Here is a 19,054-nt window from a genome sequence, read left to right as displayed (position 1 = left end):
GAGATTTGTAAATGATGAGAAGTTTAATGTGGCTAAAGAATAGGATGAGACTGGAGAGGATAGACAAGGAAAGGCCTGGTGTGTCCAGCTAAGAAGTTTGGATGTAAGACATTGGCCAATGGTCTCCAGATAGAGTGGGAACAATCTGGGGTTGTGTGAGATGATGTGCTGGGGTGTGGGAAAGAATATGGACTGACATTGGTGCTCTTGCTTGGTCTGCATGTCAGAGAGACTTATCAGGTACAAGGAATTGTGAGGGAAGGGTTGGGATCCACCACAGTGAGGGGGTGTCCCTAACCTCCTTACTCATTCATAAATCAAACTGACTTATTAGCAGTTCATGTGTGCTTGGTTAAGTGGATTTATGTATATTATCTAGTTTGGCTAATCTAAGACTCAAAAAATGGATAAATGACTTAAAAAGATTAAAGATAACGTGAATGGTCAAGAATTAGTGAATTTTCACAAAAGCCCTTGCAAAATTGGTAGATGATTTTGAAAAAGGAGTATCATAATTTCATAAGCTCATCCAATCATCTATTCCCTGTGTGTTTGTATATGCAGTTCTCTCTGAGGTGCATCAAACCAAACATTGATATAAATTGCACTTGGGACCAGGTTTCAAGTTGCTTTATCATAAGGCAATAAAACTTTCCAAAAATCATGAAGCATATTCAACCACATGATTCTCACTCGGTAACATTTTAGTGATAACAAAATATCTTACCTATCATTAATAAATAGAATATAAAATATTTCATTTTTATCTCACCATTTAAAGTGTCAATTTTTATGTGCTCTTTTTAATTAAAAGTAAAATTAATTAATTCTGAGAGAGAGTGAGAGAGAGAGTGCCTGAGTTGGGGGAAGGGCAAAGGAACAGAGAAAATCCCAAACAGACTCCATGCCCAGCTCGGAGCCCTATGTGAGGCTCAATCTCACCACCCTGAGATCATGACCTGAGCTGAAACCAGGAGTCAGATGCTTAACTGACTGAGCCACCCAGGCGCCCATTTATGTTTTCTTATGTATACAATATATTAATGCAGTAGTTGTGTACGTATATTATTTACAAATGAATATGCATGCGTGAGATAAGAAATGTTGTGTTTATAGGAGTGTGTAGGCAGAAGCAAGCCAAAAAAGGTGTTAGAGCAAAGGTATCTATGATCAGGTTTGTTGGTGTGAATGTGGAATGGAGGATGTTCTGGAAGTTCACTTAGAAGGCTGGTAACCTGATTCAGAGGAAAGCTAATGAGGACCTGGTGATGGAGAGAGGAGATATCAACAGAGCCTCAGTAGAAAGGGAAGGGGGGGGGGGGTTAGAGAGGGAGGGAGGGAGGGAGAGAGACCCTTCAGGTTTGCAGCTGCCAGTCTGCGTAGAAACTGTTACTTGAGATGAAGAAATGGGATATTGAACAAGATACAGAGTTCAGTTTAGGACAACATTAAGTCAGAGGTGCCCAAGGGATTCCAGGGAGATGACTAGTGGGTGTTTTAAATATAATTCTGAAGCTCAGGACGGCTTGGAAATAAAGATTTTATAGTAGCTTTAATTTCTCGGTCTGCAGCCCTTCCCACAACTCCTGATCTTAAAATATATCCCTTCATCTAAGACAAATTAACACAACAGCTTAACATTTGTAATTATTTATAATAAAATGAAAATGATTAAGGATCAGCTTACCATTGCATAAAGGTAAGGCATCACTAAGCTGACAATCTCAGGATTTTAATTGGACATTTAGGCTAGTTTTGCATTCTGCTGGACCTCTCAAAGTATATTGTCCTTTGCTGGTTTTCTTTGTGTACTATTTTGGTTAGTTCTAAATGTTATCTAGACTACAGTTTATTATAAGATAGTCACTCTCTTGTACTACATTCCATCTTTTCACACCAAAAACGTTGTTGTTCAAGCCAGACATCTATTTTCTTTTATTGCACCGTAGAAATTGGGAATGTTTTCTTTCTTTTTTTATTTTTAGAGGCAGGGAGGGGCAGAGGGAGAAGGAGAGAGAGAATCTTAAGCAGGCTACATGGCCGATATGAAGCCTGCCGCGGGGCTCGACCTCACAACCCTGAGATCATGACCTGAGCTGAAACCAAGAATCTGAAGCTTGATAGGCTGAAGCTACCTGGGTGCCTCTAATTGGGAATGTTTTCTGATTCTGTTGTACACCTGTCCCTTCGTTAGAAGTCACAAACATTGTGAAACCATGGCCACCATCTTCTCCATGCTGTTTATTGACAACCTATAGAAGCATGTTTTTGCTAAGTTATGAGGATGCCTTTAATACTATGCTATTTTCCCCAATTCCTTACCTAGCACTTACTGAGAATCTAAAGAGAATTTACCAGTTGAATTTTTGGGTTCCATGCAATTCTATCTCTAACCATTTATCTCACAAATAAGATTTCGTAATTAAATAATACCAAATAGATATTTTTTAAAATTTGAAATGTCTTATATCATGGTTTCATTGTCAGTTCATTATTTCTCAAGCAATTAAGCATTGTCTCCTTGATTAAAGTGGAATTTATTTTAGTGCAAAGACATGTCTTTCCCTTCTAGGTGCAAGCCCCATGAGGGCAATAATTTTTGTCCATTTTGTTCACTTTTCTATCAAATCCAAATCTTCCTTACCATATATATATATATCATATATATTATTTCTCTGTAATTTAGAAACTCTATTAATTTTATTTAAATTTCAGTTTAATATAAGTTTATTGTAAGATAGTCACTTTCACATATACAACAAATTTTAACCTTTAAGTTTCTAGGAGAAAAAATATCCTTTTAATCTTCTTTTAGCTTACAGGATTACTAGAGACTACAAATAGGTCTTACTGAGTCCCCTAGCAATAGTTAGGTAGGAAGATTTAAGTTTAGTTTTAAAAATAAAAGCTAGCTTTCATAAGGAACAGTTACTTCTAAAATTTGGCAAAAAGTAAATAAATAAAAAGGAAATCTGTAAAATATATTAAATAATAGAACGTGAGACCCAGAAATCAATTTCCTAAAGGCAACAGCCGTCTGTACCAGTGAAGTGCTCAGCATATGGTACATTTCAAGGGATTGCTAAAATTGCATTTAACTACATCCACAAATTAATTCTTGCCATTACCATCACCATTTCACAAAATGTTTTTTTTTTTCTCCCGTCTAAAGTCTGAGAAGAGTAATTGGGGGAAAAATGCCACTTAACTGTCTCTGAGAATCCAGCTGCTGGGAGCTGTCATTGGCTCTGGGGACTCAGACCAGGCCCTCTGTCAGTGAAGATAATGGATGAGGAGGGAGATCTGCAGTGGGAGGAGAGTCAGGCCCTGAAACTCCCCAGTCAATTGTGCTTCGAGAAACACTAATGTGGTTTGCCATGCTACCATGTGGCTCTTTGTTCTCCAAGAACATCCATTCTGTTCACCACTCATGAGTGCACATTTGAGTTCTATCTCATAATTCATAGTGTAAATGGGTAGACAGAGTGCAGAGTACCCTCCTTGTGCAAGTTCGTTCACAACTCCTCTTCCTCCTTTCATTTTCTTTGTTTTTTATTTTCATTCTTTTGAGGAACTTAATAGAATTCAGCAAATTTTGGACGAGTCAAAAACATTGCTATGTTAATTGCAAACAGATGCATGTTCTTCATGGTGATGATGACATGGAATCAGGGACCAGAAGCCCACATGACTGCCACAAAGACCTTTATGGTGTGTTTAGATTTTTGTGGTTATCTCCAGAATCATGGTATTTTTTGATGCCAGGTCAGACTCACTCTGGCCAAAGGCTGAATTGGCAACAAGCTCTTTATTCATAAAAAAATAAAACTGAACTCCAGCCTGTACCGGGGAGAACCAAGTCTAACACTTTTTTTTGGACATACAAAAAACTATACATTTGTAACATATACAACCTGATGAATTTGGAAATAAGTATACATCTGCCAAATGCAACACTTTTGATCCTGACTTCCAGAGACCTCAGATCCCAGAAGCAGCACCTCGCTGGCTTTACATGCAAGGACAAAGTGCTATGTACTTGAAAGAATACAGTGAAATCATCAAAAAGCCTAGGTATAGTCAAATAGTAAACATATAACATATTATAGCTCAGTTATGTGATGGATTATTTGCTGTTAACAAAATGTTCAAATATTTAGGAGCATGGAAAAATGATACTTAATATATTAGGGGCAAAAACAAGATTCAAAAGTTTTGAATCTTGTATATCCAGTATGATGTCATTTGAGTAAAGTGTTGCCATATGTTTCTATGCGTAGGAAAGTAAACACATAAATAAAATTGGAGAAAATATTTGGAGAAGGAGATAGAGAGATTTTAAGGAATTGGCTTCCACAATTGTAGGATGATTGTGGAGGCTGCAAGTCCAAAATCTACAGGGTGAACCAGAGGGCTGAAGACTCAGGTAAGAGTCAATGTTGCAGTCTTGAGGGGGATTCCTTCTTCTCTGGGAAACCTCAGGCATTTCTCTTGAAGCTTTCAACTCATTGGATGAGGTCCACCCACATAATGGGGACTGATTCACTTAATCCCACCTAAAAAATACTCTCACAGCAACATCTAGACTAGTATTTGGCCAAAGAACTGAGCATCATAGCCCAGACAAAAGGACACATCAAATTCACTGTCACAGCTTTCAAGCAATTCCCATCCCTCTTTCTTCCCAGCAATGGGCAGATTTTCTGATTGGGTGTTGCTTTCTTCCCCAGGCAGTCCACGAGCTTTTCATGAGCTTTTTCACTTTTCTACCAACAACCACAGTTCAGGGGGCTGAGGTGACCTCAGTGCCACACCAGTGCAAGCGAATTTTGGAATTTTTGCTCGGAGTGCTAGGATAGCAGCCCTATCTCCAGGGTGGAGTGGGGGATACAGTTGGGAAGCTGCAGGATGTACCCCCTGGAAGGCAGAACAGAGAGATGGGCAAAACCATCTTGGGATAGTACAGTCCCTGAATTAGACCAACTCTAACTTGTGTCCTTCCTCTGGGCCTTCAGTTACATGAGCTCTGCTTGTTTCATCTAGCTCTTCCGTTACCTACAGTAATGTTTCTGCAAATATATTGTCTTTTCCAGCTTTTCAGCAAATATAGATTACTTTTATAATAAGAAAGCAATTACTATATTCATTGATGCTAAGACAAATTTTTTTTTGGCAATTAACATCGCTGAAATTGGGATGTGTCATGGCATGTCATAACTTCATAGAGCTTTCTCTATTTGTAGTATATGTAATAATGTGTGTATGTAAAAAATAATGTGTCTTATGTTCAGTAATATTTTGGACTTGATGAAAAAATACAATGTTTTAGATTTGATACAACTTATTTTTGAGAGAGATGAAATGCAAATGCCCAGAACACTTGGAAGGATGCTCCATATGCTTCTGGGATCATATGGAGGCCTCTACACTCCTGGAATGGTCCAAAAAGAGATCAGTAACCTAGAACTTGGCTTTGCTGTGCTAAATTAAATATTTAAGACTGACAGAAACTCAATTGACAGAGAACACTTGGTTCTTCATATTAAAAATGGGAGCAAATCTCTTCCTTTCTAAGAATCTGATCAGTTTTCAATGTCCATTTTCTTTCTCTTAGACTTTTTGGTTTTCTGTGACTTTTACTTTCAACTGGTTTCAAAATCAACTCCCTTGATCATGCTATTTCAGGCTCTCATATGTATGACTATTATATTAATAATAATATCATACATTGCCTATTTATAGTACTTTTAAAACTTTTAAAACATTTTAGATCTATTATGTGATTTGATTCCCATAATATTTCCATGAGTTAGCCAGGTTCTTATGATCCTTTTAGTATTCAAGAGACTTGCTTGGTGTCACGGAGTACTCAGTAGAGGTGGGACTTCCAGTGGACTAGAAAGGAAAGGCTGATAAATGAAGTTTTATTGCTGAAAGTTATGATCTGTGTCATTAACAAAGACAGAATACAATTTTTGAGTTTTTTTAAAACTCTGGTTCAAGGTTAAGGTCATCAATTTGTGACCATCTTTCTGTTGACATATATATTCCTGTCACTAAAAATGGTCATTGCTGAACTGAGGCCATTGTGATTCTCTCGTTTTGAAAAGGCCCTATTTATTTTGTGCTAACTCACACTGTACTGTAAATAACTCAGCAGTGAACCATCTTCCCCAGAACTAAGGTCTTAAGCACCATGATAACTTATTAGATTAACTTGAATTTTTAAGATGGTTTAGAATGTATCTTGCATCTACATTTCCCTATACTGAATCAGGGAGAAGTCATAGACAATGGACAGGGAAATAATAATAAATTAGAATATAAGAAGTAGAATGAATTCAGGGAAAAATCCTAGATAACTATATCTTTTATTTCCACTTGCTTTTATAAAAGCTCTGCTTGTTGTGAATGATGGTCCCATCTTATTCAGCTACACTTGCTATATTTTTAGTTATTTTTTCCCACATCCTCCTCTTTACTAGACGATGCATTTCTAGAAGGCAGGGACTACATCTTATTTTTCTCTCAGGCATATTCTTTCTAGCATACTGCCTGGCAGATAGCAGATGCTCAAGACATGTTAGCTGCATGGCTGTGCAGGAGAAGAGAAAGGATGGTCTTTATTTTCTTGGAGAAGTAGGTGGGTTCATCTGTTGTTAAGGAGTAGGATCTCATTGGGGACCTGAAAGCATGAAAGAGAAATTTCAAAGTGTAAGTAATAGGATTTCGAGCAACTGAGATTCCAGGTGAGGATGTCAGCCCCAGGATTTGTGCTTGGGTTTGAGGTGGGGCAGATGGGGGATTCTCAATAGCTTGCTGCTTCCATTTTATGTAAGAGAACACTAGTGACTTGGATAGATGGAATGTTTGGGTCTTTCGATCTCAATTTCTGACTGATTTATGCAGTAAACAGTAGCCAACATTTTTAAAGCCTAAGTATTTTACTTACTTTCTTTGAGAAGACCATTTATGTAAACAAATGCAACTATTGTTATTTAGCACTACCTAGAAAAATGGGGCAATGAACTGTCTTAATTACCTGGAATCTGCCCTGGAACTTTCTAGGAAACTCACCAAAAGATTCTATTTACTAAGGTAAGAAGATGTTTTAGGCAAGTCATCCGAGTAAAACAAGGAAGAACACAAAATCTTTGCATATTCCCCAGACCCTGTACATAAAGCAGCTTTATTTATTCAAAGAAATTTTATCTCCTATAACTATGAATATTCAGTTAATCAGGATAATAGAGAGCTAGACCAATGATATGATTCTGATGATTTTAAGGAGGGTGAGGAAGGAAGCAATGGAGATACAAAGCTCTCCATTCTCTTTACCTCGTGAATGGTGGAAGTGTAGAGGTCATTAGCATGACCCTGTATTGTGCCTCTAGATCAGTCAGCTGCAAAATCCAACTGAGGGTCATTTTAATATCTCTGACCAGTCTGGCTCTCTGACAGGAAGAATATGGAAATAATTTCAAAAAGAATCAGGCAGTAAATAGATTCAATTCAGACAAGAGGGTGAAAGGGTTGAAAACACAAATCATTGAGAAGAGCTGGTGATTCACGGGGTTTGTGGCTGCTTGATTGCCCCCTTTTAAGATACGAAGTAATACAGTGGTTTTTAAACACAGGCTCATTGCATTGCAGCCTTTTCAAGAGTCTTTTGGTTGTCCTCAGAGTCGCTCTTGTTCATTGAAAAGACTGTATGTGCTTTGATATTTAAAAACTAACATTTAATTTGTTAAAGTTGTAAATCCACATCTAGTTTTTCTTTAAGATTTAAATTTGAATGTATGGGTCTGATTATTCTATTTACATAACTACTCTATTTTGAAAATTAATTTCAAGGTATATATATAAAGTTATATTTGATTTTTTAAAATGCAGTTAAGGGGCTCCTGGCTGGCTCAGTCAGTTAAGTGTCTGCCTCTTGATTTTGGCTCAGGTCATGATCTCAGGGTCATGAGATCCAGCCCCACATGGGGCATGGAGCCTGCTTAAGATTCTTTCTTCCTTTCCTTCTGTCCCTCCCCCACCTCTCTAAACAAAATAAAATAAATTAAAATAACAAAAAACAGTTAAAGTATCAGAACAAATGTCTTTTTAGGCATTCAAGTTATTTTTAAAATGTATTAAATTATATCTATAAACATGAAGAATTTATACATAGTAATTATTCTAAATGTCTCAGAATTACTTACAAGCCCATAATTCTTTTGTATTTCCATTTGAAATTATAAGTGGTTTGCTTAAGTGTACATTTCAAACAGGAATCAAAAGATTCATCAAACTGATCTTTTTTAAAATTTATTTTAAAATATTTTTTAATTGAGGTATAATCAACATGTAACATTAGTTATAGGTGTACAACATATAATGACTCAATATTTGTATACATTGTAAAATAATCACAATAAGTCTAGTTATGATTCATTACCACATAAGTTACACATTTTTTTTCTGTGATAAGAACTTTTAAGATTTTTTTTTTTTTAGAACTTTTAAGATTTACTCTCTTAGTGACTTTCAATTTTAGTATATGTGCTGCCGAAGCGAGCACTCTTAGTGACTTTCAAATATGCAATGCAGTATTATTATTATTTTTTTATTATTATTATTTTAAAAAAATTTTATTTATTTGAGAGAGAGAGAGAATAAGCCAGGATTGGGGAGGGGCAGAAGAAGACAGAGAAGCAGACTCCCGCTGAGCAGGGAGCCCAATGCAGGGCTTGATCCCAGGACTCCAGGATCTTGACCTGAGTTGAAGGCAGGTACTTAACTGACTGAGATACCCGGGCCCTGATGCAATATTACTGACTATAGTCATCATGCTGTACATTGCATTCTCATGACTTATTTATTTTATAAAATCCCCAGACATTTGTACCTATCTCTTGACACGCTTCACCCATTTCACCTGCCCCCAACCCCTCCAGTGTATTCTTCAGTTCTGTGACTTCTGTTTGTTACTTCCTTACATTTTCTATCTCTTTGTTGAAATTCCCACTGTGTTCATCCATTCTCTTCCCAAGTTTGGTGAGCATCTTTATGACCATTGTTTTGATTTCTTTATTAGGTAAATTACTTACCTCTGTTTCATTAAGTTTTTGTTGTTGTTGAGTTTTTTATCCTGTTCTTTCATTTGGAACATATTCATCTGTTTCTTCATTTTTCTTGACTCTTTGTTTCTATGTATTAGGTAACAGACATCTTTCCCATTCTTGAAGAGGTGGCCTTGTATAGGAGATGAAACTTATCATTCTATCTTGCCCTAGCTCTTGGTTGTCTCTTGAACCTTTTTGATTGTCTAAGCAGCCTGATTTATTCTTGATAGCTCCCAGTGATTGAGGATGATGTGTCAAGACCTTTCAGCATCCAGGAGGGAAAGGATCTCAATCAGCACCTAGATTCAGGCTGATCAGAAGTCAGACCCTCAGGCAGCAACTTTTAAAGTATGCATCTATATAGTCCTATGGGACCACGGTCCTAAACCCCATTGATCTCCAGATCAGGCAATCTGGGCGATGGTTGAGACAATTGGGGCTCCAGATGAGTGCATATGCCCCTTTCTGGGATGTACCAGTCAGTTGTAGTGAGGCCAAGGGAGAGTGCAAAGATGGCATCGCCTGGCCTCTTTTTCCTGAGAGCACCTCTGTAGCCCCTAGATGTGTGACAAACTTGAAGCCTACTCCTCAGGCTGAAGCTCCAGGACAAGTAAATAGGCCTCCTCAGTTCTCGAGGGGTGGGAATCTGTCAAGAACTGTTTCTCTGATTGTTTCAATCCTGTGAGGCCCAGAAACACAAGCCTTCCAGGCCACCAGAGCCAGGCAATCAAGGGGTGTCGCCTGTACCGCACGTGGCTGCTGGCTTTAGGGAGGCAGTAGGAGTAAGATTGAGGTGTACTGACTGGGTTTGGCAAGGGAGTAGGAGAGTGCAGGGATGAGGATGCCACCCGGCTTTAGTGGGGCAGTGGGAGAGGACAAGCCAGCCCCAGGAAGATAGAGGACGGCACAGAAATGGTGTGCACCAGCTCTTCAGTTGCGGGAGAAAGTCCTAATGAGCCCTATCCCTCCAGCAGATGCTTTAGGATTAACAAGTGAATCTCCTTCACACATAGTCCCTGTTTTTGGAACTGCTGCTTTTGTACTGGGTCCTGGAGCAGTGAATCTCGGTGTGTGAGACCTTGAGAGCAGATCTCAGTTCCCTACACCCTTTGGTTCTTGTAGAAGTAAGCCCTATTGGCTTTTGAAGCCAGACATTTTGAGGGCTTGTGTCTCTGGTTCAGGTTCCAAGAACTGGAGTGCCTGATGTGGGATAGACCTCTTGTTCCTCAGGGGGAAGCTCTCTATTTGTGAGATCCCTCTCAATGGTGGGTAGCCATGCCAGGAGGGTGGCGTTTTTGGTGAGACTACATCTCTGTCTCTCCTACAGCCCTTGATGTGACCCTTTTACCCTTTGTTGTGCAGGAGGTGTTCTGCTAGTTTTCAGGTCTTTTTCAGAGGGAACTGTTCCATACGTAGCTAGAGATTTGCTGTGTCCATGAGAGGAGGCAAGCTTAGGATCTTCTCCACCACATTTAGAACCCAATTGATCTTTTCTTCTCTTAATTATTATACTCTTTTTTTAAAAAAAAAATTTATTTATTCACGAGACACACACACACACAGAGAGGCAGAGACACAGACGGAGGGAGAAGCAGGCTCCATGCAGGGAGCCCGACGTGGGACTCGATCCCTGGTCTCCAGGATCAGGCCCTGGGCTGAAGGTGGCACTAAATCGCTGAGCCACCTGGGCTGCCCAATTATTATACTCTTAATGCCAATTATGCATATGCTCTCCTAACATTTAATAAAAGAATACTATATATTTGATTTTCTTTTTCATCTTCTCTCCTTTAATCTAAATTTTCCTTGAGTGGGGAGGAAGAAAAAAAAGGGAAAAATTTTTACCCAGTAAATTGAGATTACTCTACTAAGACCTTCTCAGATGGACAAGGCTGTATATCTGCTGGTAATTTTGTTTGGATCATAGGAGATTTATTGTCCTAAGACACTGCCAAGGCCCTGGGGCAGCATGAGTTCTTTGCATAGTGGCTCTAATAGGTCCTGACAAAAGGAGTAGGTTCTTAGCCCACTCAAGTCCCTAAGATTCAGTTTATACAAAATCTAATTCTTCTTCCTTGGAATTGCTTTACCAGTTGATAGGATTCAACTATCTCTTTACTCTTGATCCTATTTTGAATTCATTTAATATTTTTCTAACCTGATAGGGCCCAAACTCTTATAAATATTTAAATGCTATCTCATTGGATTTGGCACATTTCTCACGGCTTTGCCTGGTTCTTTAACTGCCACACGGAAATCACATTAATGACGGGTAAAACCATTTGATTTAGTTTGTGCATCTCCCAAAGCAGACCTTGAGACAAGAACAGGAACTTAAGTAGGACATAAAACAAACACCAGGAAGTGAGATAGGGAGGGAAGCCAACCAGTAAGAAGTATATTGTTAAGCCAGTCATCACTGTGGGCTACTGGAGCTTAAGGTGAATGAGGAAAAGCTGGGAGCCAGCATAAAACATGTATCTCAGAGTCATCCAAGAGGTGAGAGAGCTGGGGTATTTATATACCAATTCCTGTGGAATGCTGCTCCTGGAGGTAATTAATTCCCAGCACTTTCAGCCTACAACACAGGGGGGCAAAGTGGCTTCAGTGAAAGGAATAGAAGAACTGAATTGGGAGAAGCATGAGTACGCTTTCTGTTTTCTTCCTTTAGAGCTTTAGCTGCACTTAACACCAACAAGCCAATTTCATTATATTTACTTATGATTACCTTCAAGTCTCCCAAATGCCAGAGATATTGCAGAATCCAGAACATCCTCTTTCACCTGTATTATGCTCTAGTTTATCACAGGTGAAAGTCTTAGTAATGGGGTTACCACAGCATGCCTGGGATTGGTACCACTCAACTTACCACCAGGAATGGAGACTTTGGTGTCTTAGCTGGTCTCATTCAACTCTAAAGCCCCAACTAATGATCTGCTTCTTAGGACTTCTTATATCACTGAGTGTCTTAATTTGGGTTCTCCCAGACATAGATCCTGAGAAACAGACCGGAGTACAAAAAGTTTATTTGGGAAGGTGAAGCAAATATCAGGAGGAGAAGACAGCCAATAGAAAGTACATTGTTTGGCTAGACACCACAGTGGGCTACTGGGCTTAATCCTACTAGGGAATCTCTGGGAGCCTATGGAGAACACACATTTCAGTGTTATCTGCCCCTCGCCCCTGTCTTGGCTAAGGGATCTGGGATTTTATTTACTACCTCCCTTCCACATCGGTGGACAGCTCCTGCAGAAACATGCTAATTCCCTGGCATTTTTGAGCTGCTGCAAAGTGGCTAGAAAAAGCCCTCAAGGAAGATAACTCAGGTGCAAGGTGTTGGAAATCTGGCCTACTTGCACAAAGGCAGTAAGATCAAGGGGATATTAACAGGGCACTGACAATATCCCTTACACCACTGTTCCCCATCTCTTGAGGTATTCGTTCTAATTTGGTGTTAGGTATTTATATAAAATGAAAATATTTAAGGATTTTTAAACAAATGAGAATACCCCAAATTGCCAAAGCCTTTTAAACAACAATGAAGCATTTTTGGAGTGCTAGAGGGTGAATGTGAATTTGCAAGGGGAGACAGATTTGTTAAGCTGAGCTATTTGAGTTAAATTATTTATTTATTTCTGCTAATAAGACTCCCAGATGTAGATGTGAGGGAATAGAATAAACATGTTTCTTGGATCACTAGAGGAAGGAAAGAATATGAGTCATGTGTATACAGCCAGACAGGGATTTGTTTAGAGAAGAATTAGCAGTGCTGGGCATTAATATACCTATTTTAGAATAAGTCAGTGAACTAGCTTTGAAGGTTGGGATCCTTCTGGCATGATGAGGTAGTACCAATGGAAATAGAAAAGTCTTATTTTACTGTTTAGCATGATTAAGTTTTCTTACGAAATGAGCCGAGTCTCTGCTAGATCCTTGGTTTGCAGGAGGCCAATTTATATGAGCCATTAGCTGTAATTACAACAGACTGTCCTGGCCCAGTTGCATGGTAGTAAGTGAACAGATCTGCTTCATTATCCACTTTCTCAGATCAGAAAGATCACTGGGGAGTCAGTGGTCCTGCCAGCCCTGTGTGTCATGACAGCAAGCCTGGAGGAACTTCTCTGTACTGTCACCACAGCCTCCCACTAACTGTCTCCTGAACAGAATCCAGGTCTGTGGCTCATCCTCTCTGCTATCCCCCTAGAACAGCTTAGAAAGCAGAGAACAGATAAGTCATGCTTAATACGCTTTCAAAAGAACAATAAACAAAGCTCAACCTAATTCTAAGGCAAAACTAACATTTCTTTCAGTTACCTTTCTGGGCATGATGTTTTTTTTTTTTTTTTTTTTTTTTTTTTTTTTTTTTTTTTTTTTTAGGAGGCAAAAACAAAACCCAGACCATAATCTATATTTGTGTGTTGACTAATGATCAGATGGAAATGGGCCAATCAGCACGTTTGGGGCATGAGAGAGCCAAACTATAAAATTGAGGAATATGTTATTCAGACTAGAGTAATTTGGTTGACATGAAAAACAGTACCACTATATCTTAATTTTCACTTGAAATCAAACCCTGGATCTTATTTACATCTTCAAATCAACTGATGTGGGTATATAATACCACAATTTGAGATGGGTGGGCTCCAAATACTGTTATGCTTCATATTACATTGATGTCATTGATGTGCATTTGTCTCAAGCTGGTTCATATTGGGCTAAACAGATGTCTCATGGTCTATCACCATTGACAAATGCAAGGATTTGGCTTCAGCAGGCAGTAAGGTCTACCTTGATAGATGGTGGGAGTAAAGGACCCCCAACCACGTACTCTAGAAAGGGAGTCTGGCAATGACTCTGGGAATGGAGAACAGAGTTATCATTCAATCAGAGGAAATGCCATGTCCAACTAGGATCACAACAGTTTGTGGTCTATTGTCCAGAATGGTAGAACATTTGATTAGAAAGGACATGGGGCTGAGGCTCAGCTTTGGAAGTAAAGAGAGGAAATAGGGGAGAGGTCAGATCCAGGTCTATGCCAAGGATCTCACTTGAAGCAAGGTAGTGGTGAATGAGAGCACAGCTTAGCCCTTGTAAAGTGGGGTGAGCTGGAGCCAGGTAGGAAGTAACTCCCCTATCAGTCAGAAGAGGGACAGAGCAAGACTGGAAGCAGTGGACACAGTAGCAAGTATGGGTTTAGTGATCCAAACCCTGGACTCAGATCTAGCAGGACTGTCTTCCAGGTTTGGGGATGGAAGTGTGTAGATGAGGTAGAGAGAGGATGATGGTAAGTAGCCTGATCACCTTATGAATATATTTGGGATGAGAATATACAACGGGCTTTGCCTCTCATGTGAGGAACTAATTAGTAGCAATTTCTAAACCTGGTTGGTATGTCATTGGTTCATTCCCTCGTTCCAAACACATTTATTGAGTGACTGTTATACACACATATACATATACTGGTCTTGAGGCTACAAGCACATTCTTCTAAGAGGTAAATTAACAGTTAGTTATAGCAAGGTGACAATGCCATGCCACTGTAGGAATATATACATTGAGAGTGAGAAAAGGTGACACCTGTTTAGCATGGACCAGAGGCTGGTGAGGAAAAGCTTCTTAGAGAAGTTGCCATGATATGAGCAGAGGGGACACGGGAACAGGCAGAGGGGAGAGAGAGGTTTGGTTCCCAGGGGGAAATACAAGCAGTGCAGCACTGTTGGCCAGACGGGGAGATCCAGAGCCTGCGATATGACTAGACAGTGAAGCTGGCTGTGTCAATATTTGGAAGATCTGCATAATTTGGTGAATAGCATTTTCTGAATGACCAGTGCATGATGTTACAAAATTGTATTATATATTCAAAGGAGAAGAGAGACCAATGGATTTTAATCTAATAAGGCAGAGAAGTTCATTGATATGGGTTTATATTCTACATGGCAAATAATATTTAAGAAACTAGCACTTGCTGGATTTTGGTGTAATATCAGAGAAAAATATCCAAAATTAATCTGAAAAGATTTTGAAAATAATCCTCCAACCTGCATATCTGCAGGATGCAGAATTTTCCTCAATATTTCAACCAAAACAAAATGTTGCAAAAGATAGAATAGAGAAGCTGCTATGAGAATCCAGATGTTTTCTATTAAGTCAAACCCTAAGGAAGTTTGCAAAATTAGGAAACAATGCTACTCTTTTTTTTTTTTAATTTTTTTAAGGTATTTATTTATTTATTTATGATAGTCACAGAGAGAGAGAGAGAGAGAGAGAGAGAGAGAGGCAGAGACACAGGCAGAGGGAGAAGCAGGCTCCATGCACTGGGAGCCCGACGTGGGATTCGATCCCGGGTCTCCAGGATCGCGCCCTGGGCCAAAGGCAGGCGCCAAACCGCTGCGCCATCCAGGGATCCCACAATGCTACTCTTTAATCTAAATATTTTTTTTTGTCTTGGAAAGCAGTTAGTTTTCATTAAAAATCATGTTATTTATGTTAACATGTAATGGATTTACTATTGTTATTTAAAATAAATACTTAACATTTCTGTTTTAAGTTCTAGCATGGTAAATATGGATAGGTACAACACACATAAAGTGTGAAGTGTCTCTGCTATTTGACTAGATGTTACATTTCAGATTCTCCTTGATAAAGTATTTTCCCCCCATGTAATGCATTCAATGTAAACTGTATTTAATACTTACATGTTTGGGGCTCCTGGGTGGCTCAGTCAGTCAAGCATCTGATTCTTGATTTTGGCTCAGGTCATGATCTCAGTATTCGTGAGATCAAGTCCCACATTGTATTCTGTGCTCCATGTGGAGTCTGCTTGAGATTCTCTCTCTCCCTTTGCCTCTGCCCCTCCCCCTGCTCACGCCCACACTCTTTCTCTCTCAAAATGAATAATAAAACTTAAAAAAAAATACACCTTTATCTCTCTCTCCCAAATAAATAAATAAATAAATCTTAAAAACCTTATATGTGTACTTTGAGAATTCAAAGTTCATAATTTTTTTCTTGTTAAAATTTTTTTCTAAAGCAGAGGTTTAACTTCTATAAATTGTGCTAGTGACAGCTATGAAATTTTCACAAAAATTTACTGTTAGTTAGCAATAGAATTAATAAAGACAGCACACCCTCCTTTCTATGAACAAGAGGAAAGTCTGTCAGGAGCAAATGTCACTACTAACATCTCTGTGTTTCAAGTAACCTAAGCAGATGTGTGTACTCATGGTGTTTCTTACTGAAATTCTTCTCTGCTTTTATTTTTTTATTTTTTTTTTATTTTTTATTTATTTATTTATTTATTTATTTATTTTTTCTTCTCTGCTTTTAAAAGGATCTAATCAATCATTACCTTTCTGTAGCTCAGTGAAGAGCAAAAGAATCTCACTAATTGTAAACTTCATTTCTGCTTTAACTTAGTCTTAAACAAATAAGTACATTTGCCATGTAAAAGGTTTATCTAGTCAATAAGTATTGTACAAACACATTTACTAGCTAAAAAGTGAAAAATTCCATCACTTTTTTTTTAATATAAAGAATTGGCTTGTTTGCATATCACATGTCAAAATGCTAGTTCTGAAGGAGTTGGGTCTGAAGACTAAGGAAATTGCTAGGAGACAATGACAGTGTGTTAACTGTTTGGGGAAAGACTCTAATGCATAGCTGGCTATTTTAGTTTCCCTATTAATGATCAGCTTTCAGTAGTATAGTAGAATAAAGCTTTGATGTTCACAGCATGGTCCTGGGACCAGCAGTATCAGCCCCAGCTGAGAGCTAATTTGTCACATAGGATCTAGGCCTATAGCGTCAAATCTGAATTTTAAAAAGATCCCCCATTGATGTATAAACACATGAAAGTTTGAGAAGCACTTCTGTAAGAAATACAGGTCATATTTTCTCCACACTTTTTGGATATTATCGTGTTAGTGTTAAACTATTCTTTGACTACTATTTTAAGAAAGATAATCTGAGTTCAGACAAATTCCTAGATTATTAAACTACTTGCTCCTAACGTCAGTGAGCCCTCTTGCTCAACTATAGACCCCAACAGGTATCTCTTCCCCTATTTTCTTGAGGCATGGATGAAGATGTTTGCAAAGACCACCAACCACCAAACCAGAAAAGCCCTGATAGCAACAGAATACCTGGAAGGCCACACCCTACATATCAACCTTCCCTGCCCCAAATCATGGGCTGAACACATACCACCCCCAACCCATGACCACACACTCTGTACTTGCTCTCTGTCATGCACCCCCTGAACCTCTCTATAAAACTCTAGGTGTCCATCTTGCAGACAGACACGTGGGTTGTTAAGGCTTGAGCCTGCCACCTCCCCTGGCTGCCGGCACCTGAAAGAAGTCTTTTTTCAAACCCTCATCTCTTGAGTTACTGGGTTCTCTTGTGACAAGCTTATGTGAGTTTGTTAGGCAATAGCATTGGCAAATCCAGACAGGAGCTGTGCTTTCGATTTGTCTAGCCCCCTTGGGCTCCTGGGATGGAGAAGTTTGCTGCGGCAGCAGGCCAGGGCACACCCATTCCTTTCCTGAGTTAGCAGCTGTGATAGATCGAAGGGGTGAGTCACACTAAAGATCTTTTAAAAAGAAAATAAAAGTACTCACACTCTGTCTTCCAAAATGCCGATCATGGGGGTACCTGGGTGGCTCAGTCTGTTAAGTGGCTGTCTTAGGCTCAGGTCATGATCTCTGAGTCCTGGGATTGAGCCCCACATTAGGCTCCCTGCTCAGCAGGGAGTCTGCTCCCTCTCCCTCTAACCCCATCTCATGCGTGCGCATGCGCATGCTCTCACTCAAATAAATAAAATCTGGGACACCTGAGTGGCTCAGTGGTTGAGCGTCTGCCTTGGATTCAGGGTGTGATCCGGGCCAGGGATAGAGGCCCTCATTGGGCTCCCTGCAGGGAGCCTGCTTCTCCCTCTGCCTATGTTTCTGCCTCTGTGTGTCTCATGAATAAATAAATAAAAGCTTTAAAAAAAAAATTCCAAATCTTAAAAAAGAACAAAAACAAAATGCTATTATCATTGAAAAGATAAAACAACTCAAGAAACACCTAAATTAAAATTAAGATGTAGGTATTTTTAGGTCAGTGAAAATACTCTATATGATATCATAATGATGGACATTATCCTTTTATCCTAACTCACAGAACGTACATCACTAAGAGTGAACCCTAAGGTAAACTATGTACTTTGGGTGATTATGATATGTCAATGTAGGCTTATCCTTGGAAAAAAAATAAGTACTATTCTGGTGTGTGATGTTGCTAATGGGGAGGCTGTGTGTTTGGGGGAGAGGGAAGGTAGGGAGTATTATGAGTATTATATTACTATATCTTCCTTTCAATTTTGCTGTATCTTCCTCTTTTTTTAAAAAAAATTTTTTTTTATTTATTCATAGAGACAGAGGACGAGAGGGGCAGAGACACAGGCAGAGGGAGAAGCAGGCTCCATACAGGAAGCCTGACTTTGGACTCGATTCCGGGTCTCCAGGATCACACTTGGCTGCAGGCGGCGCTAAACCGCTGCGCCACCAGGGCTGCCCCTTGCTGTATCTTCCTAAGACTGCTCTAAAAAAATACAGTTTTAAAAAATACTAAATGTAGAACAACAGTCACTGATAAGGAGAATAAATATTTATATTTTAAAAATATTTTGTGAAAAGAGATTTTCTTTAAGAAAAAACTTTTATGTAGACACGAGGCTCTACCGGGGCACCTGGGTGGCTCAGTGGTTGAGTGTCTCTGTCTTTGGCTCAGGTTGTGATCCCAGGGTCCTGGGATCAAGTCCTGCATCAGGCTCCCCAGAGGGAGCCTGCTTCTCCCTCTGCCTATGTCTCTGCCTCTTTCTCTGTGTCTCTCATGAATGAATAAATAAAATATTTTTTAAAAAAATAAATAAAACAACATGAGGCTCTACCAGCTAGCCCTTT

At 39.2% G+C, this 19,054-nt stretch overlaps 1 long non-coding RNA gene across 2 annotated transcripts; it reads right to left on the bottom strand.

The window, feature by feature from the left end:
* Positions 1-1,743: 1,743 nt before the first annotated feature.
* LOC140635132 (uncharacterized) lies at positions 1,744-18,049 on the bottom strand. 2 transcript variants are annotated; one of them, XR_012032466.1, is made up of 4 exons: positions 17,729-18,049; positions 11,980-12,106; positions 7,339-7,454; positions 1,744-6,685 (listed from the first exon to the last, which is right to left on the bottom strand). It is a non-coding gene; the product is annotated as an uncharacterized lncRNA (long non-coding RNA). The 2 variants fall into 2 exon arrangements; XR_012032467.1 differs by lacking the exon at positions 7,339-7,454.
* Positions 18,050-19,054: the final 1,005 nt, after the last annotated feature.

This window comes from Canis lupus, chromosome 6 (assembly GCF_048164855.1).
Source record: "Canis lupus baileyi chromosome 6, mCanLup2.hap1, whole genome shotgun sequence".
Lineage (NCBI taxonomy): Eukaryota > Metazoa > Chordata > Mammalia > Carnivora > Canidae > Canis > Canis lupus.
The sequence above is the reverse complement of the archived record's forward strand: the minus strand, read 5'-3'. Positions and strand labels throughout refer to the sequence as shown.